Consider the following 16374-nt stretch of genomic DNA (forward strand, 5'->3'; position numbering starts at 1 on the left):
CGGTATGTATATATATGCATACACGTATGATACAGAATGTTTACATCAGGTTTGTCATGTCGCCTCTAACAACCTGATAGAAACTTTCCTTTAGGCCCTGATGTAAATTTCCATCAGCCATAACTGTCAATTGATACTTCAAATGACTGAGAGCTGTCTAGCAGGGAACAGCTTTGTCCTTTACACTTACCATCTCACCAATGGCACGCACGGTTGAGGGTGAATATGAGCCAGCCTTTGTAAATTTTGGGGAATTGGGTCCAATTAGATGTAATCGTTTGCAAGGCTAAAAAGGAATTTGTAGATGCTGGTCGTCGTTTCCAATGTCTAGTGTGTAAAGTAACAACAGATGTTAAAAAAATCTTTCACTTTTACTTGTGTTCATTGATTCATATTTTTTCTCAACAGTGCCAACTGAATATTTCCAACATTTGGGCTACACCGGACAGCGTGTCGATAAATATGAACGTCCTGAACTTGTATTGGGTACATGAGTTTTTGTGTAAAAAATTTTTGGGTACCGATAGCTCTCAAGGTAAACCTCAACTCATATCCAACATCAATGCCTCGCATTCAATTGTGGACGCTGTACGCACTACATTGGTTTCACGCAGTATGGACAAGGATATTGTTGATTCCAGTGGTAGGGCTACAATTTCAAATGATGGGGCAACCATTATGAAACTATTGGATATTGTGCATCCAGCCGTAAAACTCTAGTCGACATCACCAAATCTCACAATGGTGAGGTAAGTTTTTTGTTATATTAGAATGTGTAGATAAAAATGTTTCTCTTATCAGGTCGGCGATGGCACGACTTCAGTAGTACTTTAAGCATATGAAATCCTAAAACAAGTTAAGCCATATGTTGAGGAAGGCGTGCATGCACGTATCATCATTAAAGCTATACGTAAAGCATTACAATTATGCATGATAAAATATGACATGGCTGTACATGTCGAAGCGCCAATCAAAGGAACAACAACGTGCTTTATTGGAAAAATGTTCTGCCACAGCAATGTCCTCCAAACTTACTCATCAACAAAATGATTTCTTTTCTAAAATGGTTGCGGACGCTGTACTTTCCTTTGATGGACCCTAGTCATACAAAAAATTTAAAAGCGCATTATTAAATATAGAATTGAAATTGAAGGCTGAGCGTGATAATGCGGAAGTACGTGTTTATAATGTTGAAGAGTATCAGAAAATTATTGATTCTGAATGGCGTATTCTGTACAATAAACTAGCTAAGTAAGGCGCCAGGTAGTAGTGCAGTTTAGTGGCCCACCCTAAAGTTGGGCCAAGATTTTCGAGTGAGGTATCTAAAGACGCGCATTTAAGTCTAGATTAAGAATCCGAAAGCGGAAGTTAACTTTTTTCACCCGTTCAAAAGTTATCGGCGAAAAACGGGTTTGTGTGATAGATATTGTTCCCGCATGGTTGCAATCTTTTAAGCGCACACATCACTTTAATTTTTATACTTGGTATATTAACAAAATCTTACTTGCACGAATTAACGAAAAAATTATGTTAAATTTCACTAATTTACATACTTATAAAATATAAACACAAATATTGAAAAAAATGTCTGTCGAAATGAAAACATATGAAAGTGAACAGTGTTCCCAGCCCAGCAGGTAATAAAACAAGGATTTGTTTGATATATAAAACATCTATATTTAGAAGAAATTTATATAATAAAATTATGTTTTTATGGGAAAATGATTGCTAACTTATCATAAATCGAATAAGTCGAAAAAATGTGTTATTGACAAAATACTTTAATTTTATTTTTTTTTTCAAAAAAGGCTTAACTAAACATGTACAGTAATTCTGCGTAGCGGTAGGCACTCTTCCCCATCAGGTGTTTTTCTTCAACAACGAATCAAGTGATTAGAGTGTATTTTCTGTATTTTTATTACCTAATTGCATATTAATTAGAGAAATTAGGCAAATTTTGTTCACTAATTCGTGAATATCAAATTGTATTAATCTATCGAAAAACAAAACAGGATGTGATTTGTGCGCTTAAAAGATTGTAAATATGCGGGAACAATATGTACAAGACGAACCAGTTTTTCGCGCATAACTGTTAAACGGGTAAAAAAAGTTAACTTCCGCTTTCGGGTTCTTAGTCTAGACGTAAATAAGTATCTTTTGATACCTCACACAAAAAAAGGCCCAATTTTAGGGTGGGGCCCTAAACTGCACAATTACCAGGCGCCAAAGTTGTGTTATCTAAACTACCAATTGGTGATGTTGCTACACAGTATTTTGCAGATCCTGATATGTTCTGTGGTGTTCGTGTACCAGAAGAAGATTGGAAACGTACAATGAAAGCTTGTGGTGGTGCTGTTATGACTACAGTCTAATGATATTAATTTAAGTGATTTGGGTCAATGTGATTACTTTGAAGAACGTCAAGTTGGTGGTGAACGTTTCAACATTTTCCAAGGTTTGATAGTGGGTTTGACATTAATTTTATTTTTATAGTTTATAATTATTTAAAGGTTGCGTTAATGCTAGAACATGTACATTGATCTTACGTGGCAGTGCCGAACAATTTTTGGATGAAATTGAGCTTCGTTACATGATGCTATTGTCTAAGCCGCCTTCACCAATATTTAGACGGCGTCAAAATATGCGCATGCGCAGCCATGCGCGACGAAGTGGAAGACACCAACGAGCGACCACTGCCTTCGTCGTCAACGATATTTGAAAAAAAACAGTAAAGTACTATCACTCACAGTAAAGTACTACCGCGGACGCGTCCTCATATATACATATGTACGTCTTTCATATTCTGAATACGAAAAAGGTCTGTTTTGAAATTTAAACTGTAAGCAGTGAATTGCGTTAAATTGTGTAATTGAAATTAGTTTACTATTATTGAATCATTAACAAGATTAAAAACTATTATAACGTTTTTGAAAAGATACAAAACTAAAAAACACAAAAATCCTTTTATTTGAGAAATCAATAGTGAAGAGTGAAGCGAACAAAGACCAAGTCTATTCATGGTCCTTCGCAGCCATCTTTGGCCCACCCTAAGAATCAAAAAATTGTATTATTAATTTTAAACGAAATTTTCGATTGTAAAAAAATAAATACAAATTTAATACAAAATACAAGAATTGAAAACTGTGTGAAGGAAGTGCTGGACAAAAAAAAACATATACGAGTACCTACATATACTTCAATATACACATAAACATATCCACATATATACAAAAAAAAAAAACGAATTTCAAAGTGCTTGGCTAAAAAGCAATAAATATATACAAAATGTACACTAATATTGACAAAAAAAATTGTGTTTTGGTGCACACCCTTTTTAAAGAAAAAAAAATTCTGCAAATTTTCTGAAAATTTTGAGAAAAAAATAAGATATAAATTCAAAAAAATTGCGGAAAAATTTAAATTTTTAAAAAACAAAAGAAGGAAAGGTTTTCAATCAACAAAATCATCTTTACCCACCCAGCACCCAAGCAGCAGCAACAACAACCCCATAAGGAACAGAATACAGGAATCGGTGAGTAGGCAGTTTTTTATTTTTCATAAAAAACATAGAAAATAATACAACTTTTTTCCACGAAAGTATATTATTTTTGTAAACTGCAAAAGCATATATATATATATATCCACATATATACATGAATATTGCGGAAATTTTCTTACCGTTGGTTTTACTGCAACCTTTTGGCAACCAAAAATTATTGGTAAAAAATATTCCGCTATACCAATAGGCAAAATCCGCCAATTATATATATATACATATTTTTAGTGGTATTTAACCAACAAACAAAAATTGCAGTTTACTTGCCTACTCAAACCCACTGTGCAAGAACAACATCAGCAAAAATTTCTACTACAGCTGAGTTTACCCCGTTGTTCGCACAGAGCGTTGAACTTGGCGATACAGTTCAACTTCTTCCAAGTAATTTTTTCTTGCTTGACAGCATATATAAAAATCATAATATTCATCCGTACATACATGTACAAATAATTTCAAGTTGCTTTTCCACCATTCCTATTTCTCCACTCTGAGAACATCATACGTGTTTACTCGCACGTTCAAGTCGCTCTTCCAGCGACATTCTCCCAGCACATATAGCTACATTAGCAACGAGAATTGTGTACTGCTGATCAAATTTCTCAACCTCTCTCATATTTGCGAGTTTTTCATCTTTCTTTGCTGCACACTCCCAACAGTGCAATCAAGCGCACTCAGCTTCACAAAACAAACGCGAAATTAAAGCGACGAAGAAGCGAATCACAACACTCTTCTGTTTGTAAACATAAACAGAGCAGCATATATACATACGTTTGTATATTGCGCATGTACATTTGTACTTATTCTGTCGTACAAAACTAAGTTTGAGATATTTTTGTCCATATAGGAACTTTTCAAAAAATATCCCTACAAACCTCAAAGTATTATTATTTTCTAATATATACATACCTATATATACCAGTAATTTACAAATACACGTATATTTACACGTATATATAAATGAAAAGTGTTTGTGATTTTTTTTAATTTTATATTTTTTGTTTTTACAAAACATTATACATACTATTAAATTCCGAATTTCGCGGATTTAAATCATTAAAGAGCGTCCCGTTGTCCGTGCTTGACTCTATTTCTCAAAAAAAAAAAAAAAAAAAAAAAAAAAAAACACAAACACCGCCACCAATTTAAATTCCCTTTTTTAAATTTCTGTGGCACGAAGCGTTTTCCATCTTCGAATTATGCGAACGTTCTCTGAGCGCAAAAAAAATATTTTATTCGGTTTCTTTTTGATGAAAACCCAAAAGTTTGCATAAAATGCCTCTCAGTCCCCCAAAAACGTCCGAAACCGGGACGAAACCAAAAGGTGGCCCAAAGGAAGAAACGGCCAAGGAAAGGTCAACATCCCCCCGCCGGAAATCCAAATCAGTTGACCCATCCGCGCAAAAGTTTATCGCGGAAAGTGACAATCAGGTGAGATACTGTGCAAAATTTAACGAAGCACCGATTCAAGATCACACTGAATCGTATCTCATGATAAAGGACAAATCACTAGATGATTATTGGGCACGGCTTCAATCGGTTTAAGTGCTGGTATTTTCGAAACCGGACGAAAGTTTCCATGAAGACTTCAAGAGTTCCGTACAAGGCAAACAATGCGCCTGCCTTGATACGTATGAAGTGACAAAAGCAAAAATTGCGGATCAACTCTCGTTGATCAAAATGATGGCAACGCCGAGTCCACCACCCCGCGTGGAACAACCACCGGCTGAGGCAAATATTTACCTCAAAGTCCCAGCATTCGACACGGAGACCTTTTATGGTGGCTATGAAGAATGGCCCGCTTTTCCTGATATGTTCACAGCGGTGTACATTAACCACCCAAGGCTCTCCCGTGCTCAGAAATTGTACCATCTCCGGTACAAAACGCAAGGCAACGCCGGCTCCATCGTCAAGCAATATGCGTTGAGCGATGATAACTTTGACCTTGCCTGGGAAGCTTTACGGTCACGATACGAAAAGAAGCGGATCTTGGTTGACAACCAGATCAAATCCTTACTGACTCTTGCCACTATTCAATCCGAAAACAGTGAGCAACTTCAGAGATTGTAAAACACAATCAACAACTTTCTACCCGTCCTTCACTCCCAAGGATTTACGACAGACAGTTGGGATCCGATTCTGGTGTACATTTGTTCAACAAAGCTCCCCGAAACAACCCTGTCATTTTGGGAACAATCTCTCTCTTCTCGAAGAGATTTACCCTCATGGTCACAAATGAACGACTTTCTTACCTCGAGATATGAAGTCGTTGAAAGAGTCAATAGGCTTCAACGAAGCAAACAAAAAGCAGTCGCTCATCAAAATTCTGCGCAAAACAGGTCCTTCAACAGGACGCAAACCCTTGTGGCAGAATCTAAAAAGGAAACTTGCCAATATTGCAACTCCCCGCACCTTATTAGATTCTGTCCACGATTCAAACGGATGTCTGTGCAAAACCGTGGCCAATAAGCAAAAAGAGTTCCCTTCTGGCTCTTGACTCATTTCTATATGGAAACGGGCTCCTAGGTTTCGGTGGAAGATTGGAACATTCTACAATGCAATACAACGAGAAGCATTCAGTAATCCTTCCTCCGGATTCAAGGTTCTGCCAGTTGTATCTGGAGTTTTTACACCGCCTGCTTCTTCATGCAGAAATGCGGTTAATGCTCCAAATGGTGAGGCAAGAGTACTACGTACCAAAACTAAAGCCTCTTATAAAGAAATGCATTTTTCAATGCAAATCGTGCACGCTTTTCGAACAGAAAACGCGGCGAATGGAAAGGCGTCAACGAACACCCACCACTACCATCGCGCATGAACAATATTCCATTCGCCAGTTAAGCATTATCTGCCGGCAATCGCGGACGCGCTCCTTTTATATACATTTATTTGAGTTTAACTCTTGTACATATATTTAGAAATTAATAGAGCTGGTGGCCTGAGTAGCCAAAACTCTTTTAGTTCGTACTGATATTCATACCAGTACCTAACCAATAATAATAATAATATTAATAGAAATTAATATCTTGAGGTTGTAAAAGTGCATTTGAATATCATCTATATTTAAAAGGAATTGACAAATTATCAAATAAATAGAATAGTGAATCATTTATAACGTTTTACAAAAAACATCAAAAAGCTATTTATTTGGTATAAGAGTGTACCGAAGAAAGACCATGTGAGTTTATTCATGGATGATTTCTATAGTTTTTGATTGTTTTATATTTTTTTCTAAATTTTTTCGGACCTGCCCGGCCTTTAAGGCGATGCGGCCACCGTAGCGTGCTACAGTGGCGAGGGCACAGGGCTATTGCTATAATTGCTTAGCCCTATCGCATACAACGAGTGAATGCGACTCCCGAGGGTCGTGCAAAATGTGCGGTCTGGCGCATCACACCCTCCTGCACAATGGACCGGAAAGTCAACGTGGTCAAGGAAAGGTCCCAACACAGCAAGCATTCCGGAATCCGAAACCCAGCCGAAACAGAAGAAAGAAGAGAGGAAGTCCATCTGCGCCTGTAGGGCACAAAAGGCGCACCCTGCGACCAAACCCGCGGCAACCCCCAAAACAAAACGGACGGTCAAGCGCACGATCACGCTCACCCCAGACGGCCTGCAAACTTCGCAATACCAGTCGCGCTTTGGATACCACCATCCGCGCCTTGCAGGAGCTGCAGAAGTTGCTTACAAGTACCTCCCTGCAGGGCGGGCAGGATGTCTAAGCCGCCTTCACCAATATTTAGACGGTGTCAAAATATGCGTATGCGCAGCCGTGCGCGGCGAAGTGGAAGACACCAACGAGCGACCACTGCCATCGTCGTCAACGATATTTGGAAAAAAACAGTCAAGTACTATCACTCGGCAATCGCGGACGCGTCCTCATATATACGTCTTTCATATTCTGAATAAGAAAAAAGTCTGTTTTGAAATTTAAACTGTAAGCAGTGAATTGCGTTAAATTGTGTAATTGAAATTAATTTACTATTATTGAATCATTAACAAGATTAAAAAATATTATAACGTTTTTGAAAAGATACAAAACTAAAAAACACAAAAATCCTTTTATTTGCGAAATCAATAGTGAAGAGTGAAGCGAATAGAGACCAAGTCTGTCCAGCTATAATGATTGTGCGGCGTACAATTAAACATGATTCTGTTGTTGCTGGTAATTCAAAATACGAATGGAAAAATGTCTAATCGTAAATTGTTGAGTAATATTATGAAAAGATTGTGTCCAACTACGGAAGAAAAAACTATAAAATTTATGTCAGTGAATTGATAATTATCGCTTTTGGTTGTTGGTTTTGAGGCATCGTCTTCGAGTGCCTTCTGATGTTGTTGTTGTTGTAGCATTGCTTCGCCCCATCCAGTCATCAATGTCCTCTAACGGGAGTCCGAGGAAACGATGTTTCAACAGGGGTGTACCATAATGAGAGGGGTGTTAGAGGCGTTGGTTCCACATTACAATTGAAGAGATGGTTGGTGTCATGTGGGGACACATTGCAAGCAGGGATATTTTGTATGTCGGAGTTGATTCTGGATAGGTAAGAGTTTAACCTGTTACAGTATCCAGATCGAAGTTGGGCTAGAGTGACTCGCGTTTCCCAAGGGAGTTTGCATTCCTCTTCTGCAAGTTTAGGGTATTGTTTTGAGTACTGGATTCACCGTTCAATTCTTGACATAGAGGTCCGACGCCTGTTTATGGAGTTCACCAAGGACCTGCTTATGTTTTTTGGCTTCATACAGCTGTGTTCTCAGGTGCCGTATTTCCTGGTAGTGCTTACGGAGCTGACTCACTAAGCCCCTGGGCGGTATTGGCTCATCAATCAGATGTCTGTTGGGATGCCCAGGTTCCTGGGTATTCAACAGAAAGTGTTTGGTTAGCATTTCATTTCTTTTCCTTATTGGGAGTATTCGCGCCTCATTATGTAGATGGTGTTCTGGGGACATAAGGAGACAACCCGTTGCAGTTCTGAGGGCAGTATTTTGGCAGGCCTGTAGCTTCTTCCAGTGGCTAATCTTTAGGCTTGGTGACCATATCAGGGACGCGTAGCATGCAATCGGCTGGACAACTGCTTTGTAAGTCGTAATGAGCGTTTCTTTATCTTTCCCCAAGTACTGCCAGCAAGAGTTTTGGGAATTGTATTACGGCTCTGGATTTTCGGTACAATTGGGGCTACATGCTCACCAAGATTTTAGGGTGTAAGACAGTCGGTAGCAGAGTTCCATTGACGTGGACGTTCAAAATGGTCGACATTTGGGACCTCCATGTTGTAAATAAGGTCGCGGATGATTTAATTTGTGACAATGTCAGGTTTCGCAAGGTGAAGAAACTGGAGAGATCAAGGAGGTAGCTGTTTATTTTATTACAAAGCTCATCGATGTCGGAAACAGTAGTATAGGCGTAGGAAACAATAGTGACTCCTTTTGCTGGTGAAGATATCTATTGATATGTAGAAGTTAAACAGAAGTAGGGATAGGACACCGGTTGGAATATGAGTTTTTTCAAGTTATTGCAAAAAAAGCGTTGAGGATTTTTAATATCTTACGATGTACCTTCGTACATGTTTCTGAGAATGAAGAATGAGACCTATTCAAATTCAATTTTCATCAGGACAAGGCCGCTGACACTTTGCCATACTTTAACATACAATACTTTACCCCTTTTTAGCACAACTATCATTTTTGATTTTATTAAATTTGTTAAAATGTTTCTTCCTCTAGAGTTGAGCATATATTTTGCCAACACTGGTTGGCGATGTGTTTGCGTAGGACCGTGCCTTCGCTACTTTATAATGAATGTCAATTGCCACCAATCGCTATTGCGGGTCGCGATTGATCAACAAGACGATTCCACGACACCTTTGAGTATTCTTGATCTGAAAATTAATATGCAATGAATTTTTACAACAAACGAACAATAAACACTGAAATAATCTTGGTTAAAAAATATCTAAGAATCTGATAATTCTAAGCTTTTTTCTACGTTCCTATTCTAAGCTTTTCATGCTCTAATTAAAAAAATATTCAACAATCGCATAAAGTTTGCAAAGATTTTTAAAGCAATTCAATTGCAACGAATCTGTCAATAATTTTTTACCAAACTTTATAAACTAGATGTATAACAAAAAAATATTTTGAATATAAATACTTGCTGATGAATTTAACTGACAGTACCAATACCATCAACTAAATGGTCCTTATAAATATTGTAATCACAAAATTTAAAACAAAGTATTTCTATGAGTACATACGTTTATTATTGCAAAATTACTAAAAAAAGAAAATAGCATAAAGTACCCTCAATGTAAAATTATTCCACTGAATTTATATATGGCATTCTAAACTAAAAAATGTCAAAACTTAAAACAAATTTAAATCGGTATTTAAGTGTAAATCGATCCACGAAGGCATCGTAAAATAACTTATGTTTTTTTGGTAGTTAACGTTATCATTTGTTAAGAATTTTGTTATTTTTGTGGTATAAATCAACATTCAACACAAAGCTACTCTGATTATGAGTTGCAATACTTTTTGGTTTAGGTTGCGATATGTAAAATTACATATTTTTGTACACAGTTCTAAAATTAAAGGAAAAAATTTATGTTTGTCTATTAATTAAATTATTAAAAAGATATTGTTATATTTATGATATAGAGAAGCGCCAACATGAATGCAAGTGGTTTCAAACCACTGGTAGGCAATTCACCACTTTAGCTCTCATAAAAAATGTTAAATTGTTCATTTTATGTAAAGAAATTTTGAAAGTTGCAATTGAGGTTCTGAAAGCTCGGGAATTTCAATTGAAGTTCAAAAAACTACAACTGAAGTTCACAATTTTCAATAGAAGTTCAGTAAATTATAATTGAAGCTCAGGAATTTAAACTGCAGTTCAGCAAATTACAACTGAAGTTCAGAAAATTACAATTTTAGTTCAATTATTATTTGCTGAACTACAAACAGAAATTCTGAACTTCAATTTTAATTTTCTGAACTACAAATAGAAATTGTGAGCTTGAATTTAAATTTTCTGAACTTGAATTGAAATTTTTGAACTTCAATTGTAACTTTCGAACTTCAATTGCAGCTTTCTGAACTAAAATAAAAAAGGTATAGTATTAAAATTGGCGAATTACAAGTCAACCTACTCAAATTGTGAATTGCCTACTCGCGATTTGAGTGTTTACTGCAACCAATAGTTCTGATAGTTCTTCTCTTTTGTTTTCTATATCATTAATTTATTTATTTAAGTTTCCCATAACTTTGTATGCATACAATCGCATACAATAAAATTTGTATATATGACTCACCAACAATACTGAAAAACTATTCCTTCCTTAAGACTTATAGTTAATAATTTACAACTATTATATTTACAACTATTATATATTAATCTAATATATTATAAAAATGTTGAATAAAAGAAATGTTAATGGATTTGTATTAAAGACATGTTTTATTTATATAGCAATTTCAGATATAATCCAAGTAAAAAAACGGTGGTAATACTAGTCAAAAGGCGGTCATATTAACGTAAAAATACTGTAAAAATACTCATAAAGTTAAAGGTATATAACTTAAAAAATGACTGCCATTTGACAGTTAACGGTAAGAACAGTACAGCACTATAGTTTGTTTACATTTCGATAACCTAATACCGGAGCAGCATGGACAATCACATAAATAGGTACGACGGAATGGACTGGTCACAAAAGTGCCCGACGCCCTATAAAAATGCTACTTAACGATTTACGTGTTCCACCGACACATATATTGGTCCTTTAACTGGTCAATTTACGGGTACATTTTTGCTGGGATAAATATATAATGTAATCATTATGTCTTAGGCAAGATGCACACGAGGCCTAGCTTCATAGACGCGTACACTCAGCGACCAACAATGCTGTACACTTAGCTACATGAAGCTTTCATGCAGCTTACGCCTCGTATGCAGCTCTCCATTCAAGTACATGTGTTCGACATCAAAGCGTACAGATTTCGCCAGCAGCATCTAATACGCGTCTATGACGCGTAGCCTCGTGTGCACTTTGCCTTAGTTTACAAATTATCTATTGTTTATTAATTGCGCTATTGAAATATTATTGAATTTTCGCCTTGGTCCCTTGGCTATTCACATCTAGCGTCAGCAACACTGTGCCACCCGGCACAGGGAGTCAATTTTAATCGACTAGGCAAAAAAGGTGTTTAGGAAAGTGTCGCGCAGTGCTGCTGTCGCTAGGTGTGATTTACTTGGCTGCATTACCCCGCGCGGCAAAATGTATTTGCTCTAACAAAAAAAAGTAATATTTGGGCAGAAATATCCGGAGAAATTGGAGCAGAATTTGTTGCAACATATGTTTAATTATAATCAATTGGGCAGAGCTAATGAAGGCACCAAAGGTGCAATCCTATCCTATTTTACTAACTACATACCAATGTTGTAAATTAGTTTGGGTTGAGTGTTCTGGTGCCAATTGAGAGAACCAAGGAACATCAATTTTCGCTCACCGTTTTCTTCCAATTCAGTGGGGGTTTCTTTACTTCCCTGTAGATGAGTGTGGGTGTCGAAAGGGTTAATAACGGGGCGGATTGTAATCATCCATTCCCATTATACCGAGCCATAGCCGCGATCCTTTCTTTTTCTTTCCTCTTCTTCGCATAAAAATGAAAATCTTACAGCTTCAAACTCTATGTCGTCCATTTTGCAAACATAAATATACACAAAATTTTGCCGCTTAATGGCAGTTACTTACTGTGAAGCGCCGCTCCTGCTACATGTCGCGCGGCGTAATGTGCACATACCTTAATACCTTTTTAATTACTTACTTACTTACTTACTTAATTGGCGCTTAACCGTCTAAACGGTTATGGCCGTCCAACAAGGCGCGCCAGTCGCTCCTTCGCTCCGCCAACCGGCGCCAATTGGTCACACCTTTTTAATTAAGATCACTTATAAATGCACAATAAAAATTTAAATAGAACGAATGATTCGAAAGACTATTAATGAACGAAGCATTCATACCAAAACTAGCAATTCGAAAAATCAGTAATACTATATCTCCACGGCACCAAAATCAATTTGATTTCGGAAAATTCTTAATTTCAGCCGAAATTAGCCCGAAACTAGCTAATTTCGATATGTGAAAACTGTCAAACGAAAATAGAAATTCGTCTTAATTTCATCGAAATTGGACCCAAATTATGTGCAACTGGCCTTTAACCGAAGCCCCGTCCGCAAGGAGAAAATAAAATATATGCGCTATTCACGTTAGCCTGCTTATCAAGTTATCTGTTTAAAAATTATTTTTGTCTAATGTATTTTATTTTTGTAACAGAGTAAAAAAGAACTAAATGAATTGATAAGCTGAAAGGCACGCTCATAGTACAGGTTTACAAGTATGATATGTATGAGAAGGAAACAATTCCTTTCTCTTTCTAACACGCTGCCGTTTGACACTTCGGCCAGTGTCAAACTATTGTGGAACTCAGTGGAACCTGCGTGGAACATGCGTTTGACACTGAACCATGGCGCAACGATACAAGGTGGCAGCATGGAACAGCTGATTATAAACTTTTTTATTTGATTTGATACGTTAACTTCCGGCGCAGTACCATTTTGACATTTGTCCATCGAATTTACAAAAACAAAGTACATGGAATTTTTATTTATGTTTGTAGGTATGTCTCCATGCTGCCACCTGTATCATTCCGCTATGCACTGAACGAAGTGTCAAAATTACCGAAGTTGATGTCGTTGAAGGCGACGCAGGAAACAAAAAAAGGAGCGGAATATCAGATATGGGTTGCTGTGACGGTAAATTTTTTTGAACGAACTTAGTATGAAAATGTAGTGCGCCTATATGGGTCCTACAGAAAATTATACAAAAGTCTTGAATTGGGGTATCTGAGGATGCGTAGTTATTCCAGTATTAAGAATACAAACACAGGTGCTAAGTTTTTCTACCGGTTCAAAAGTTCTCCGAGAAAAGCAGTTTGAAACCGAAGTCAACTGCAATAACCCGTCCAAAAATGTGGAAAGAGAAATGAAAAGACATGTTTTGTCCTGTTATCAATAGTCCAAAGGCGAAAAAGTATTCGAATATTTGGAAGCGAGGCAAAAACGCGTCCATTAATACCTCCCCCGACGGTTTTGGTCGTGTTTTAGCAATCGTCCCCGGTAATAAAGTATCACAATCTGTTAATTAAAATTGCCCAAAGCATATGCATTTTAAAGAGAATTGTAATTAAGTGCTCGTTTGCAAATAAATAAGGATATTTCTTTGTAATTTTACGATAAAAAATTTACGCAGCTTTCGTTAGCAGCTACTACACTTTTCTTGGAGTTAAGAAGTACAACAGTGCCAAATAGCATCCACAAAAAAAAAACCAACAAGAACAAGCATTTTATCAGGTGAGCGTGGCTGTGTATGTGCGTGCTGCTACATATCTTACTTGTAGACCTTTACTATGGGCACGCTTACGTGAATAGTACAATACAATAATGATTGATCTACGGATGTGCATGATATCACTCTTTAACATCGGCTTAGAGACGGCAGTACCCCTTAGTGTTGCTAATATAACGAATTTACTGCAATTCCCCTTATTTGCAATCTTCGGCTAACGTTCGTATCGCTAAACTGTTGAATAAATAACTCTAATATTGAATAATGGAAAAATGGCCTATGTTAAAGTACTTCACAATAACACTTATACTTTGTAACTAGCTTGCGTAATAACCAAACTGACTGATAGCTTGAATGAAACTCTACTGTTTCCCGACAGATTGCGTGCTTAATCAAAAACTAATTGATAGTTAAAACGAAACTAAATTCCAGCGCCTCTACATTTGCTGCCTTTTATACTCTCTGATTTCCTCGTTCGCATCTTCTAGGCGCTTCCATTCCAATGATTGATTCGTTTATGTAGATATGAGTAACTGTCTACTTTATTGTTGTTGTGACTTCATTTACTTAGCATCAGACTAGGGATGTGAGTATCACTTAGTGTCCCTCATATTCGCCACACTGCCCTCCATCTAAGTCTGATCGTCCCGATCAGACAAATATCCCGATCTAAACGCCGCTAGCATCTGCAAATGTACCTCTCTTCTACTCCGTAGTTTCCCAGTGGCTTGTATGCGGTAGGTGGTATCACTGATCTTCACAACTTTGTACGGGCCTTCCCAACTACACCGAATCTTGGATGGACCACATTTCCGCCGGTGAGGGTTGTATAGCAGTACCAAATCTCCCTCTCGGAAACCTTCCGAATTATTTTCCTTGTCGTACCTGTGTTTCATCTTACTACTCATTATCATGGATTGTTCCCTCGTACTCTGCTGCTGAGCCAATGAACTACTTCGTAGAGCTTGCGCTTGACGGATTGGCTTCGCATAATCAGCATCGTTCCCATGTTTCACAATAGTAGTGCGCTCTGGCTTGAAACTACCCTCGCATTTTTTCTGGGAAATTCGTTGCTTCGGTGTTGTGAGTCCATTAGGTTTTGTCAATGCCAGTGTTTCTCTCGCAGGTACTTTTTATTTTGCTTTATTTGGCCCATTCGATCTATCAACCTTTGCCTTTGACTTTCGTAGCCTTTGTCGAGTCTTTTCCACCAGTACTCGATTATTACTGAACCCTTTCTGCAAACTGAAGTTAAGTGGTAAATCCTGGTTCTTATAACGCATCACCCTTCTCTGCATATCGATCTTGATATCATGGTCAACCAAGAAGTCCACCCCCAATATGACTTCATCAACGATTTCCGCCACAACGAATTGTGTAGAACTGTGATCTTTCCAATCAAGACTTCACATACCACTTCTCCCTGGACTTGGTTATACTCGCCAGTGACCGTATGCAAGCTTGCTCCAGGTAACGGTTTAACTCTCCTGTTAACCAAGTCAGATCGTATTAAGGAATGAGATGCGCCCGTATCTACAGTCAGTACATGCTCCTTGCCATCCAGCTTTCCTTCGACGGCAAGACTGCTCGATTTTCTTCCAATTTGCGACACAGATATCACAGGACATTCAATAGCTGGGGCAAGTTTATGTTCTTTACATCTGACACGCTGTTGCTCATCTCCTCCATCTTTGCGTTTACGGCAACCCACATTGTTGGAACTATTAGGACCAAGATCGCAATGACGTGCAATGTGACCGGGCTTCCCGCATTTGAAGCATTTGATAACTCTTCCACTCCGCTTTTGCGATCCTTTCAGCACCTCCAATATTGCGTCTACCCACTCTGGCCTTTCTACTTCCACACGGCGTGCTTTGAAAACTGGCTTACACAGAAGCGACGCTGTTTCCTGAATCAGAGCTTGTGAAACCGTTTCTCCGAATGTTGGCTTTGGGTTTGCGTATGTAGCTCGCTTTGTTTCGACGTTCCGTATGCCATTTATAAAGCTCTGAATCTTTACTCTTTCAGTGTATTCCACGGGTGCGTCGGCATTCGCCAAATGTGCAAGCCTTTCGACATCTGACGCAAACTCCTACAAAGTCGCATTAGCTTTTTGGTAGCGGTTTTGCAACTCTATTTGGTGTATCTGCTTCCTGTGTTCGCTTCCGTATGGCCTCTCTAGAGCGCTCATCAATGTTTCGTAGTTGTTCCGCTCTCCCTCAGGAATAGTCTGCAGGATTTCAGCAGCAGATCCTTTCAATGCCACGAATAGTGCACCAACTTTATCTTCAGCACTCCAGTTGTACACTGCTGCGGTCTTCTCAAACTGAATCTTAAACACCTGGAAAAAAACAGAGCCGTCAAAAGATGGGGTTTTTACCTTCGGATTGCTCGCTGGCACAGCTGGGCGGTTTA

At 37.9% G+C, this 16374-nt stretch overlaps 1 pseudogene; it reads left to right on the top strand.

Moving 5' to 3' along the window:
- The first annotated feature begins 522 nt into the window (after window positions 1-522).
- LOC137237824 (T-complex protein 1 subunit eta-like) lies at window positions 523-7750 on the top strand (annotated as a pseudogene).
- Window positions 7751-16374: the final 8624 nt, after the last annotated feature.

Source organism: Eurosta solidaginis, chromosome 1 (assembly GCF_040869045.1).
Source record: "Eurosta solidaginis isolate ZX-2024a chromosome 1, ASM4086904v1, whole genome shotgun sequence".
Classification (NCBI taxonomy): domain Eukaryota; kingdom Metazoa; phylum Arthropoda; class Insecta; order Diptera; family Tephritidae; genus Eurosta; species Eurosta solidaginis.